General features: G+C 58.9%; 1 long non-coding RNA gene across 5 annotated transcripts; it reads right to left on the bottom strand.

Moving 5' to 3' along the window:
- Positions 1-520: 520 nt before the first annotated feature.
- LOC138064148 (uncharacterized) lies at positions 521-8222 on the bottom strand. 5 transcript variants are annotated; one of them, XR_011137430.1, is made up of 3 exons: positions 7844-8201; positions 7510-7648; positions 521-4071 (listed from the first exon to the last, which is right to left on the bottom strand). It is a non-coding gene; the product is annotated as an uncharacterized lncRNA (long non-coding RNA). The 5 variants fall into 5 exon arrangements; XR_011137431.1 differs by lacking the exon at positions 7510-7648 and having other exon boundaries at positions 7844-8222; XR_011137428.1 differs by lacking the exons at positions 7510-7648; positions 7844-8201 and adding an exon at positions 5510-7503.
- Between the last annotated feature and the right edge of the window lie 5478 nt (positions 8223-13700).

The following is a 13700-nucleotide window of genomic DNA, read 5'->3' as shown; positions in this document are numbered from 1 at the left end:
CAGAACGTGAACGGAGGGGTCCTGAGGGCGTCGGAGGGCAAACGCAGGGCTGTGGGGCAAAGCAAAGTACGAGTGCAGGGTCTCAGTGCACACCGAAGGGGCAGCAGGACATGTCACAGGGCTCAGCGCGGCTGACGGGACGGTGCCTGCAGGCTCCCCCTGTCCCCAGGGAAAGTGTCTCCCAGCCCCAGGCGCACAGGCCCCCGCCACCGACACATGAGAGACGTTGCAGAGTGCTGAAAGCAAATCTGGGAGCAGTCTGGGGCCCTCACACTGCCCTGCGGAGCCCTGGCTGCCCCCAGGATAATGGGAAACTCCACCAAGAGCCCCAAGGGTCGAGGCAATGCAAGGGAAGTTACCCCGAGCCCTGTGAACAGCACTGGGGTCCCTGGGAACCGCAGGGACCCCCAAGAACAAAGGATGTGGGGACCAGCTCCCAATCCCAGACACAATGTGTAACCTCCTCCCCTGGGCATCATCTTCAGGCAAAGCGACGGCAGGAACCACAGACACGAGTGCAAAGAGTAAAGCAACTGTTTATTGTTTTACTGCGCAGAAGCAACACCTGGGAGGGAGTTTGCCATGGAGCTCAGTGCCAGCATGCTTCCCCTTACCCTGTGACACCTGAAGAGTCATCTCCGCACCAGCGTTCGTCGGTCCTTTGGGGAAGGGTCAGCTCCTGCTGCTGCCCTTGACGCGGCAGGCGTCTGAGTAGCTGACAGCCTATCCCCTCTACTTTTTCCTTCAGGGATAGGATTCAGCTCTGACAGGTGAGAAGATCTTTGATCTCTGATCCTGCCTGTCTGCACTACTGCCCTACCCCAGACTAGAGCCCTGCAAGACACTTTCACAGCTCTCACCTCACCTGTCACATCACCACTCTCAGTGCGATGGGCCTGCGCCTTATCAAATCCAGACCTCAGGTCAGTGCACAAAGCTGAACGCTGGGAACAGGGGAAGGTTAGGAACCCCAGAGAAGGGTTTGCACCCTGCTGCTTAGGCTTCGGGGCTTACAGTTTATTATCTAAGGATTCAGCCCTTGTCATTTATCAGTAAGGCGTAAGCCCTGAACCCTATGTGACAAATTGCAAATCTTGGAACCCAAGTGGTTGCTTTAAAATTTACGGATGAGGTTGGATTTTAAATCCTGCGCCCTGATCGCTAAGTCAGCAAACTGTAAACCCTGACTGATAAAGACAGCCCCACAAAATAAAGTAATAAACCATAGCCCCTGAGTGACAGACCCTCAACAACAAACTAAACAATAAACCTCAAGTGAAAAACTCCAAACCCTCAGCTTTAAGCAAGACACACCAAAGTACACATGAGCTTGCAAGTTTTGCCCACAGCTTAAGAAGTTTCCCCTTCATTTAGAAGTACAGCAGAACAGGAAGATATGCATCAGAATCACGTTACAGTTGCTGTTTATAAGCTTGGTCTTAGCCACCATTCAAATGTGAGCACATGCAAGAATCGCTCCACAGGACTGCAGTAAGCTGCACTTCCACTGAACCTACCTGAAACATTGCAAGCGCTTATTCAACTCCATTACAGACAATTAATATTTTTGGTCCCCTCAGCTCCATGGGCAAACATCCACAGCCAGTGACTCCAGCAACCACCTAGGGGACAACCACCTTCCACCTCCCAGCCCTGCACACACACAGTGCAGCCCCAAGACTTAGCTGCGTCCACGCTGCAAGTCAGAGCTCGACCTTCATGGCCAACCACAGATCTCCGCAGAGCTCCCAGCTGTGACACCGCTCCTTCGACTGCCAGACTATGCTTCAGCACCTGCAAAGAAGCCAGAACAGTTACTGAGAGGCCAGGCAACTGCGCAGCCCTCCTAGAACTACTCCCTTGTCCAAGGCCCGTAACTGTTCCCACAATTATGACTGACCCTCTACACTGCTCCAGTCACTCTCTCAGGCTCCGTTTTATCGCAAGGATGTCACGGCAGCCCTCACATACAGTCAGGCTCGCTCAGGCACTCGGCCACCTCCAGCCTTCGGTAGATGGTCCTCCTCAGGGAAACTGTGCCGCTGACGGACACTCTCAGAAAGCACTGTCCAGCCAAGGCAGGATAAAAACTAAGGCCTCCAAAAACTCCAAACTCTGGAGACTGAGCTGATGGGAAACTGACTCTGGCCTGGACAATGACAGAAGAAGGATTTTGCTTCACTCGTTCAGGCTGCCTAGCATGTGGCCCAAGTTAGACAGACCGTGCTGGAAATCCCTGTGACGTGACAGCGTGTTGGAAAGCAGAGCTGAGCACAGGCTCCTGGAAGAGGAGCAGAGTAAGGCTGATGTAGGGAAGACAACAGTTTGCATAAAGTCAGAAAACAGGGCTCAATGCCAGCGACACAATCACGACTCCAACTGCACCGCGCAGCAGCCCTGTCTGCGCACAGGCAGACAAGACACAGTAACTGCAGACTGCGCTGACGTGTAAGACGGACAACAGCAGCTCCAGACTGCCCTAGCACACCCTGCCCTACCTGCACCTGTCCTAACACCCGAATACTCAGAGCCTCTGCTAATCTCTACCACATGCTAATGTCTACCACATCCCCCCACAGCATCTTTGGCCCATTAGTGCTCCCCCACTGCACATCCGCAGCCCCATGCCTCTGCACAGAGTCACTGCAGGGGTATCTGACATGACCTGAACCAGGCAGATTGATGGGACCCTCTGGTTGCTACTGATCGTCTCTGCCGAGCACCAATTGCCTCTTGACACCTTCCACACCAGACAAAACACAAAGGAATGATGAACCTTCAGCTGGACAGAGGGACAGGGAGCAGAACAGAAGGAAAGAGGGATAGAGAGCTTGGCTGACAGATGGAAAAAGAAAGAGAAGGATAGAGACCTAGCCCCAGGGTCAGGGCCCTGGACAAAGGAAGAGAAAAAGAGGACAGAGGGCCAGACAGGTGGAGGGCTGAAGAGAGGACCAGGGAGCAGAAGAGAGAAAAAGAGGGATGTAGAAGTGGACAGAAGAATAAAGAGAGGAAAGGAGGGAAGGGGAAGCAGACAGAGGGACGGGAAGCAAAAGAGAAGGGTGGAGAACCAGACAGAGGAACGGGGACTGGAAGAGAGGGAAAGGGAGCCAGTCAGAGCAATGGGAAGAGAGTGAGAAGGACGAAGAGCCAACCAGAAAGGTGGAGAGAAAAAAAAGAGGGAGGGGAAGTCAGACAGAGAGATGAGATAGAGCAGGGGAAAAGAGGGATAGGGAGACAAATAGATGGATGGGGAGCTGAACAGAGGGACAGAAATAGAAAGAGAAGGCTGGAGAGGGGGAGAGAAGGCTGGAAAGGTACAAAGAGACAGACAAGAGCAGCAGAGGGATGGGGAGCTGGACAGAGGAACAGCGGGCAGGTAGTGGGACAGAGAGGGGAAAAGGATGATGGAGAGCTGGATAGAGCGATAGGGAGCCAGTCGGAGGGAGGAAGATATTGACAGAGGGATGCAAAGAGTACCAGAGGGATGGGGAACTGGGCAGGGCACTGAGTAGCTAAACAAAGGGACGGGGTATCGGACAGAGCTACGGGGAAAGAAAGAAAAAGATGGAGCGCTGGACAGAGGGACAGCGAATGGAACCAGATGGATCCAGACAGCCCGGAACAGCCCTCAACACGCTCCAGTTCCACTCACCTGCTGAGCTGCAGAGCTCTCTGTGTACCGCTGGGCCCAAAGTCCACTTGGGCACTGCTGTGTGGAGGACCCGCAGCCACACCGAAAGGCACGTGGAGGCCACTTGTGGGCCTGCTTGCCTGTATCCCTATACCTCCAGAGTGTCTGTGTCTGCAAGAGCGAGGGTGCACCCACGGGCCCACTATTCCCCTCTCTCCTTGGCTGGTCCATGAATTGTGGCTTATTACTCACAAGTCCAGTGAGGATGCAGCCAACCTTCCTACAGCCGAAGTTCTTCAGCAGGACCACGCAGAGAATCTTTCCACTGGCATTTGGATTCTCCTGGCCGCTCTTGACACGCTGTAACTTACAAAGGTCTGAGCGCGGTAGCCTGTAGTTCTTCATGGCAGCATGTAGTCGATCCCCGATGTTCTGAATACCTAAGATTAACACAATTTATAAACACAAAAATACTGCCGCTATAGGGTGTACAGTCAAGCTACAATTTCTGCCACCAAAGAAAACCCCTCCGTGTCTGCCAGAATGAGCCATATGCATCAGCGCCTATAGCTCAAGGCTAGCAACCCCTCCCAGGTGACGTTCTTCTGGCAGGCTGCGTGTCTGAACTCCTCCGTCTTGCCTAAGAGTCTCCGCTGGGACGTTATAACTTTGTCAGCCAGCGCTTGTTGATGGAGGCACGGTAAAATCCATCATCCTCCGAAAGTATAAAGCAAAGCAAAAAAAAAAAAAAAATCAGAGCTCTGCAGAAAATCATAAGACAAACCCGTTTATATGCACAAAAGCAGATCTAATATACACACAAGCAAAGCAAACGAGCACAGGCAAGCCACAAATACCGCTTCCCCCAACTCCCCTTTTGGAAGCCATGAAGACACTTGGGTTGCTGTGAAAGGGAAGTTAGACTAAGTAGCTCCTAGAGCTTAATCTTTCAGAAGCCTTCTGTGTCCACATTTTTGGCACAACCACGCTCTACCCCTCATTCAATTCAGATGCACAGAAGATGATCCGCTTCTTGGTACACTTGCACTGTAACTCCCCCCTTGTTAAGATCAGTGCCCACTGTCCCACTTAGACAGAGGATACTCTGCTGCCTATTTATTTCCCTGACATGAGCTAGTTTAGAGGGAATTGAGCAGATTGGGCTGCATCTGGGCTGATAAAAGGTAAAAGTCTCAAAGACAGTTACAGCCCAGATTGCTTCTAAACAGTCTTTCTCACAGCCAGAGAGTTTCTGTTCGGGCCTCAAAGGGGATGTAAGGATGATGCCACTGGCACCCACTTTCCCTCTACTGCTCTTTTGCAGCAGCGCTGCTCCCATGGAATCAGTAGATGTGGGAATCCTTACTGAAAAAGGCTTGCCTTGTCCTGGGAATTTGAGGGCAGGAGATTTTACAGCCGCTTCTTTCAGTTGAGTGAAAGCAGCATCATGTTCCTTGTTCCAGCTCCATTCCTGACTCCTTTCCCGTAATTCCCACCGTGGTCTGCCGATACCACGCAAGTTATATTAACACTGCCGGAGGAAATTAAATCCTCCTAAAATTGCCCTAAAGTTGGAACTGACAAGAAAGAGTCTTAATTTCATAAGGCTTTAACCTTTTTTCTAGCTACTATATTCCTGTTTCCCCAAATACCATTGCCATATCAGGAACCTGGGGTTGCACCAATTGAGCCTTCCTGAAATTCACCTCTTAATTTTACAATTCAGATACTTCTCTCTCACTCTCACTTCCTCTTCGGGAACTCTGGTCACTTGACTATCATTCCCCTATGATAATAAGTTGCTGTCTTGTAGCTCTTAAAATATGATGCTTCATAGATACATAAAGTCACATGCAAAGAAATATGTATGCAGCATACTTTTTGTAACACGTGCAGACCTTCTGTTATATGTTGGTGATCTGTTATCCTGATCACTATTCCTAGGGATCCTTCCTCAACAGGAGGAATGGGGTTTCCCTTTTGGGGAGATGGAGACAGCAGTTATAACAGCCCTCGGCATCATACGTTACAGGTAAACAGTTTGGTAACAAAACATACAGCAACTAGGGCTAGGTTATTAGACAGGCAGGCACATCACCTAATACACACCTATGCCATCTTCCATGAAACCTTAGTCTGGTTCAGTGTTATTGTACCATTCAATATCCTTTCTCAAACCCTTGTATACACATGCTTAACCAACAATTCTCTCAGTCTTTAACTACATGGAAGAATGACAGCACTTAATTTGCCTGCCTCTGTTTCAAACCTGTTACCTTTTTGATACATCTCCTAGATTATTCCTCCTATACGTGGATGCTTGCCTTAGAGGCAATGACCAAAGGTGAACAACTGGATCACTAGGTCTAGCTGCTTCTCTTCAAAACGTTCTCCTTCAGTGGACTACCCTGCCAAACAAACCCAAAAGACTGATGAGGCCACAAGGGTATAGATTTTTTGCACCACTTCTCCAGGGCTTTCAGGGTGATTGACATAACCCCTGCTCTTCACATTACTCAAAGCTACATTCATCTACTGCCTAGGACTAACCTGTTTCTATTTTAAGAGGGGGTTGTTGTTTGTTTCAACTTTACGTATAGTCCATAATCTGCTATGCATCATCTCTAGCCCCTTCTGCTTTTACAGAACTTTTGGTAATTACAGGTGGTAATTAATAGCACCCATTGTCCCATGGATTGGAGTAACACATCTCTCCTTCTCTGAGGACGTGCCTAAGACCCACACTTTTTTCTACAGTATGGTTGGGGGCTTCCCATAGCCCTTCAGCGTTCCCTTAGGCTTTTCCTGAGCCTTTTATTTGTTTAGGTTATTCCTTAGCCTGCAATTGTATGTTAATGTTCTCCTTAAGCATTGCACAGAGCACAATTATCCTAGACCAGCCGCATTTAGAAAGTCCTCTTGCAGGCACAGAGGGTCCCGAGAGGTGGCTCAGAAAAAGAGAGAGAAAAATCGGTTTGTCATCTGTGCACCCACCTGCCAACATTCTTCACCAAGAAGTGCTGCAAATTCTCTTTTCTCCAAAGCAGGACTGAGTCAAGGGGGACACAGATCACACCCTCTAATTAGGACACCTCGCTGCTGTGGGGACAGGGTCTAGGAGTGGTTTTAGGACTGTATGGGGCTTGGAGGGGGAAAGTCTGGAGTCAGTGACAATGTTGTGGCAGGGTTTGGAGGCATTTTGGGGTCTGTAGGGGTGTTAGGACAGGATCTGTGGGTGGTTTCTTGGCTTTTGGGGGAGCTGGAAGCAGGAAGGGTGGGAATCTGCAGGGCCCTCAACGGCAGGGGTGCCACCCCAGATGCGTACTGAGTGCACAGCAGTGCTGCATGTGGCTGTCAGCTTTGCAGGAGAAGCCACTGGAAGAGGAGGAAGGATCTACGAGCTTGTACAGAATGCCAGAAGAGGCAGCAGGGAACTCACCAAGAGCCCAGAAGAGCTGTGAAGGACCCCACCTTCCAGACAAGAGGCATCAGGCTGCTGTGCCACTGCTGGAGACACCCACACTCCTGTGCAGCATACGCGTGCCTGGGGAGATGTAAGAGGCAACGGAGGACCCATCGACACACACTGGACTGGGGAACCCCACAGCTGTGGGGCAGCTGTGCAGGAGGGCGCGGGGCTCAGCGAGGCTCAGCAGGGGTTACAGTCAGTTGGTACCCGGGTTGGCTGGGGCCCACAGTCTGTGCCTGCGACTGGGGGAGGCCTCAGGGCGCCTGGGCGTATTTTTCCCCTGTCCACCTTCTCGTTTCCCTAGCTACAACTCTCAAGTAAACGTTCTCGGCGCTGCGCTAACTGCACCTGGCTCAAAGTGACCTTAAGTCGGTTTGGTCCGGTAGCTTTAAGCTTCCTTGCGACTTACCAGCACCCTCGGGCAGGCCTGCCGCGACGGGAGCCGTCCGCCCAGCGCCGCTCCGGGGCCCGCCAGCCTCGCCGCTCCTCCCGGCCGCCTCCGCAGGGGCGAGCGCCCGCCCCGGCCGCGCCAGGGAGGAACCGGGGCCCTGAGGGCGACACACGGCAAACGGACGGTCAAACCCGCGCTCCCGGCAGACCCTGGGCCGCGCTGCCGGCGCGGCGCGGCGCCAGGCACGAGCCCCCTCCCCAAATCTCGCCCCGCACCTCCGCCTCCACGCAGCGACGGCCCCCGCGGGCAGAAACCGCCCGACGCCCGCGGCCGCCCGAGGGGACGCGCTCACCTCACCGGGGCCCCCAGATCTCCGACTCCGGGCGGCCTCGGCCCGCACCCGCCGCCGCCCCAGCGAAAACTCCGTCCCCGCGCGCCGCCATGCTGCTGCCCGCCGCCGCGCATGCGCCGCCCTCCGCGCATGCGCCGATCGCGAACGGGGCGCGGGAGCGCGGGGGGCCCGGCTCTCGAGCACCGCGCATGCGCCCCGCTTCGCCTGCAGTACCCACTTTTCGCCAGCCGAGGGCACCAACGAGCGCCGACGAGCAAGTGCACCTGCGCCCCGCTTCGCCACGCCGAAACCACTGCGCCTGCGCCCCGCTTCGCCTGCAGTACCGATTTCTGGCCAGCCGAGGGCACCCACGAGCCACGCCGAAACCACTGCGCCTGCGCCCCGCTTCGCCTGCAGTACCGATTTCTGGCCAGCCGAGGGCACCAACGAGCCACGCCGAAACCACTGCGCCTGCGCCCCGCTTCGCCTGCAGTACCGATTTTTGGCCAGCCGAGGGCACCCACGAGCCACGCCGAAACCACTGCGCATGCGCCCCGCTTCGCCTGCAGTACCGATTTCTGGCCAGCCGAGGGCACCCACGAGCCACGCCGAAACCACTGCGCCTGCGCCCCGCTTCGCCTGCAGTACCGATTTCTGGCCAGCCGAGGGCACCAACGAGCCACGCCGAAACCACTGCGCCTGCGCCCCGCTTCGCCTGCAGTACCGATTTCTGGCCAGCCGAGGGCACCAACGAGCCACGCCGAAACCACTGCGCATGCGCCCCGCTTCGCCTGCAGTACCGATTTCTGGCCAGCCGAGGGCACCAACGAGCCACGCCGAAACCACTGCGCCTGCGCCCCGCTTCGCCTGCAGTACCGATTTCTGGCTAGCCGAGGGCACCAACGAGCCACGCCGAAACCACTGCGCATGCGCCCCGCTTCGCCTGCAGGACCGATTTTTCGGGCTGCAGTACCGATTTCTGGCCAGCCGAGGGCACCAACGAGCCACGCCGAAACCACTGCGCATGCGCCACGCTTCGCCTGCAGTACCGATTTCTCGCCAGCCGAGGGCACCAACGAGCCACGCCGAAACCACTGCGCATGCGCCCCGCTTCGCCTGCAGTACCGATTTTTCGCGCTGCAGTACCGATTTCTGGCCAGCCGAGGGCACCAACGACCCACGCCGAAACCCAGTGCGCATGCGCCCCGCTTCGCCTGCAGGACCGTTTTTTCGGGCTGCAGTACCGATTTCTGGCCAGCCGAGGGCACCCACGAGCCACGCCGAAACCCAGTGCGCATGCGCCCGGCTTCGCCTGCAGTACCGATTTTTCGCCAGCCGAGGGCACCAACGAGCCACGCCGAAACCACTGCGCCTGCGCCCCGCTTCGCCTGCAGTACCGATTTCTGGCCAGCCGAGGGCACCAACGAGCCACGCCGAAACCACTGCGCCTGCGCCCCGCTTCGCCTGCAGTACCGATTTCTGGCCAGCCGAGGGCACCAACGAGCCACGCCGAAACCACTGCGCATGCGCCCCGCTTCGCCTGCAGTACCGATTTCTGGCCAGCCGAGGGCACCAACGAGCCACGCCGAAACCACTGCGCCTGCGCCCCGCTTCGCCTGCAGTACCGATTTCTGGCCAGCCGAGGGCACCCACGAGCCACGCCGAAACCCAGTGCGCATGCGCCCCGCTTCGCCTGCAGGACCGTTTTTTCGGGCTGCAGTACCGATTTCTGGCCAGCCGAGGGCACCAACGAGCCACGCCGAAACCCAGTGCGCATGCGCCCCGCTTCGCCTGCAGTACCGATTTCTGGCCAGCCGAGGGCACCAACGAGCCACTCCGAAACCACTGCGCATGCGCCCCGCTTCGCCTGCAGTACCGATTTCTGGCCAGCCGAGGGCACCAACGAGCCACGCCGAAACCACTGCGCCTGCGCCCCGCTTCGCCTGCAGTACCGATTTCACGCCAGCCGAGGGCACCAACGAGCCACGCCGAAACCACTGCGCCTGCGCCCCGCTTCGCCTGCAGTACCGATTTCTGGCCAGCCGAGGGCACCCACGGGTCACGCCGAAACCACTGCGCCTGCGCCCCGCTTCGCCTGCAGTACCGATTTCTGGCCAGCCGAGGGCACCCACGAGCCACGCCGAAACCACTGCGCATGCGCCCCGCTTCGCCTGCAGTACCGATTTCTGGCCAGCCGAGGGCACCCACGAGTCACGCCGAAACCACTGCGCCTGCGCCCCGCTTCGCCTGCAGTACCGATTTCTGGCCAGCCGAGGGCACCAACGAGCCACGCCGAAACCACTGCGCCTGCGCCCCGCTTCGCCTGCAGTACCGATTTCTGGCCAGCCGAGGGCACCAACGAGCCACGCCGAAACCCAGTGCGCATGCGCCCCGCTTCGCCTGCAGTACCGATTTCTGGCCAGCCGAGGGCACCCACGAGTCACGCCGAAACCCAGTGCGCATGCGCCCCGCTTCGCCTGCAGGACCGATTTCTGGCCAGCCGAGGGCACCAACGAGCCACGCCGAAACCACTGCGCCTGCGCCCCGCTTCGCCTGCAGTACCGATTTCTGGCCAGCCGAGGGCACCAACGAGCCACGCCGAAACCACTGCGCATGCGCCCCGCTTCGCCTGCAGTACCGATTTCTGGCCAGCCGAGGGCACCCACGAGCCACGCCGAAACCACTGCGCCTGCGCCCCGCTTCGCCTGCAGTACCGATTTCTGGCCAGCCGAGGGCACCCACGAGCCACGCCGAATCCCAGTGCGCATGCGCCCCGCTTCGCCTGCAGTACCGATTTCTGGCCAGCCGAGGGCACCAACGAGCCACGCCGAAACCACTGCGCCTGCGCCCCGCTTCGCCTGCAGTACCGATTTCTGGCCAGCCGAGGGCACCCACGAGCCACGCCGAAACCACTGCGCCTGCGCCCCGCTTCGCCTGCAGTACCGATTTCTGGCCAGCCGAGGGCACCAACGAGCCACGCCGAAACCACTGCGCCTGCGCCCCGCTTCGCCTGCAGTACCGATTTCTGGCCAGCCGAGGGCACCAACGAGCCACGCCGAAACCACTGCGCCTGCGCCCCGCTTCGCCTGCAGTACCGATTTCTCGCCAGCCGAGGGCACCCACGAGCCACGCCGAAACCCAGTGCGCATGCGCCCCGCTTCGCCTGCAGTACCGATTTCTGGCCAGCCGAGGGCACCAACGAGCCACGCCGAAACCACTGCGCCTGCGCCCCGCTTCGCCTGCAGTACCGATTTTTCGGGCTGCAGTACCGATTTCTGGTCAGCCGAGGGCACCAACGAGCCACGCCGAAACCACTGCGCATGCGCCCCGCTTCGCCCGCAGTACCGATTTTTCGGGCTGCAGTACCGATTTCTGGCCAGCCGAGGGCACCAACGAGCCACGCCGAAACCACTGCGCATGCGCCCCGCTTCGCCTGCAGTACCGATTTCTGGCCAGCCGAGGGCACCAACGAGCCACGCCGAAACCACTGCGCATGCGCCCCGCTTCGCCTGCAGTACCGATTTCTGGCCAGCCGAGGGCACCAACGAGCCACGCCGAAACCCAGTGCGCATGCGCCCCGCTTCGCCTGCAGTACCGATTTCTGGCCAGCCGAGGGCACCAACGAGCCACGCCGAAACCACTGCGCATGCGCCCCGCTTCGCCTGCAGTACCGATTTCTCGCCAGCCGAGGGCACCAACGAGCCACGCCGAAACCACTGCGCATGCGCCCCGCTTCGCCTGCAGTACCGATTTCTGGCCAGCCGAGGGCACCAACGAGCCACGCCGAAACCACTGCGCATGCGCCCCGCTTCGCCTGCAGGACCGATTTCTGGCCAGCCGAGGGCACCAACGAGCCACGCCGAAACCACTGCGCATGCGCCCCGCTTCGCCTGCAGTACCGATTTTTCGGGCTGCAGTACCGATTTCTGGCCAGCCGAGGGCACCAACGAGCCACGCCGAAACCACTGCGCATGCGCCCCGCTTCGCCTGCAGTACCGATTTTTCGGGCTGCAGTACCGATTTTTGGCCAGCCGAGGGCACCAACGAGCCACGCCGAAACCACTGCGCATGCGCCCCGCTTCGCCTGCAGTACCGATTTCTGGCCAGCCGAGGGCACCAACGACCCACGCCGAAACCCAGTGCGCATGCGCCCCGCTTCGCCTGCAGGACCGTTTTTTCGGGCTGCAGTACCGATTTCTGGCCAGCCGAGGGCACCCACGATCCACGCCGAAACCCAGTGCGCATGCGCCCCGCTTCGCCTGCAGTACCGATTTCTGGCCAGCCGAGGGCACCAACGAGCCACGCCGAAACCCAGTGCGCCTGCGCCCCGCTTCGCCTGCAGTACCGATTTCTGGCCAGCCGAGGGCACCAACGAGCCACGCCGAAACCACTGCGCCTGCGCCCCGCTTCGCCTGCAGTACCGATTTCTCGCCAGCCGAGGGCACCCACGAGCCACGCCGAAACCACTGCGCATGCGCCCCGCTTCGCCTGCAGTACCGATTTCTGGCCAGCCGAGGGCACCAACGAGCCACGCCGAAACCACTGCGCATGCGCCCCGCTTCGCCTGCAGTACCGATTTCTGGCCAGCCGAGGGCACCCACGAGCCACGCCGAAACCACTGCGCCTGCGCCCCGCTTCGCCTGCAGTACCGATTTCTGGCCAGCCGAGGGCACCCACGAGCCACGCCGAAACCCAGTGCGCATGCGCCCCGCTTCGCCTGCAGTACCGATTTCTGGCCAGCCGAGGGCACCCACGAGTCACGCCGAAACCCAGTGCGCATGCGCCCCGCTTCGCCTGCAGTACCGATTTCTGGCCAGCCGAGGGCACCAACGAGCCACGCCGAAACCACTGCGCCTGCGCCCCGCTTCGCCTGCAGTACCGATTTCTGGCCAGCCGAGGGCACCAACGAGCCACGCCGAAACCACTGCGCATGCGCCCCGCTTCGCCTGCAGTACCGATTTCTGGCCAGCCGAGGGCACCAACGAGCCACGCCGAAACCACTGCGCCTGCGCCCCGCTTCGCCTGCAGTACCGATTTCTGGCCAGCCGAGGGCACCCACGAGCCACGCCGAAACCACTGCGCCTGCGCCCCGCTTCGCCTGCAGTACCGATTTCTGGCCAGCCGAGGGCACCAACGAGCCACGCCGAAACCACTGCGCCTGCGCCCCGCTTCGCCTGCAGTACCGATTTCTGGCCAGCCGAGGGCACCAACGAGCCACGCCGAAACCACTGCGCCTGCGCCCCGCTTCGCCTGCAGTACCGATTTCTGGCCAGCCGAGGGCACCAACGAGCCACGCCGAAACCCAGTGCGCATGCGCCCCGCTTCGCCTGCAGTACCGATTTCTCGCCAGCCGAGGGCACCCACGAGCCACGCCGAAACCCAGTGCGCATGCGCCCCGCTTCGCCTGCAGTACCGATTTCTGGCCAGCCGAGGGCACCAACGAGCCACGCCGAAACCACTGCGCCTGCGCCCCGCTTCGCCTGCAGTACCGATTTTTCGGGCTGCAGTACCGATTTCTGGTCAGCCGAGGGCACCAACGAGCCACGCCGAAACCACTGCGCATGCGCCCCGCTTCGCCCGCAGTACCGATTTTTCGGGCTGCAGTACCGATTTCTGGCCAGCCGAGGGCACCAACGAGCCACGCCGAAACCACTGCGCATGCGCCCCGCTTCGCCTGCAGTACCGATTTCTGGCCAGCCGAGGGCACCCACGAGCCACGCCGAAACCACTGCGCCTGCGCCCCGCTTCGCCTGCAGTACCGATTTCTGGCCAGCCGAGGGCACCAACGAGCCACGCCGAAACCCAGTGCGCATGCGCCCCGCTTCGCCTGCAGTACCGATTTCTCGCCAGCCGAGGGCACCAACGAGCCACGCCGAAA

This window comes from Struthio camelus, chromosome W (genome assembly GCF_040807025.1).
Source record: "Struthio camelus isolate bStrCam1 chromosome W, bStrCam1.hap1, whole genome shotgun sequence".
NCBI lineage: Eukaryota > Metazoa > Chordata > Aves > Struthioniformes > Struthionidae > Struthio > Struthio camelus.
This window is presented reverse-complemented; position numbering and strand designations above follow the sequence as displayed.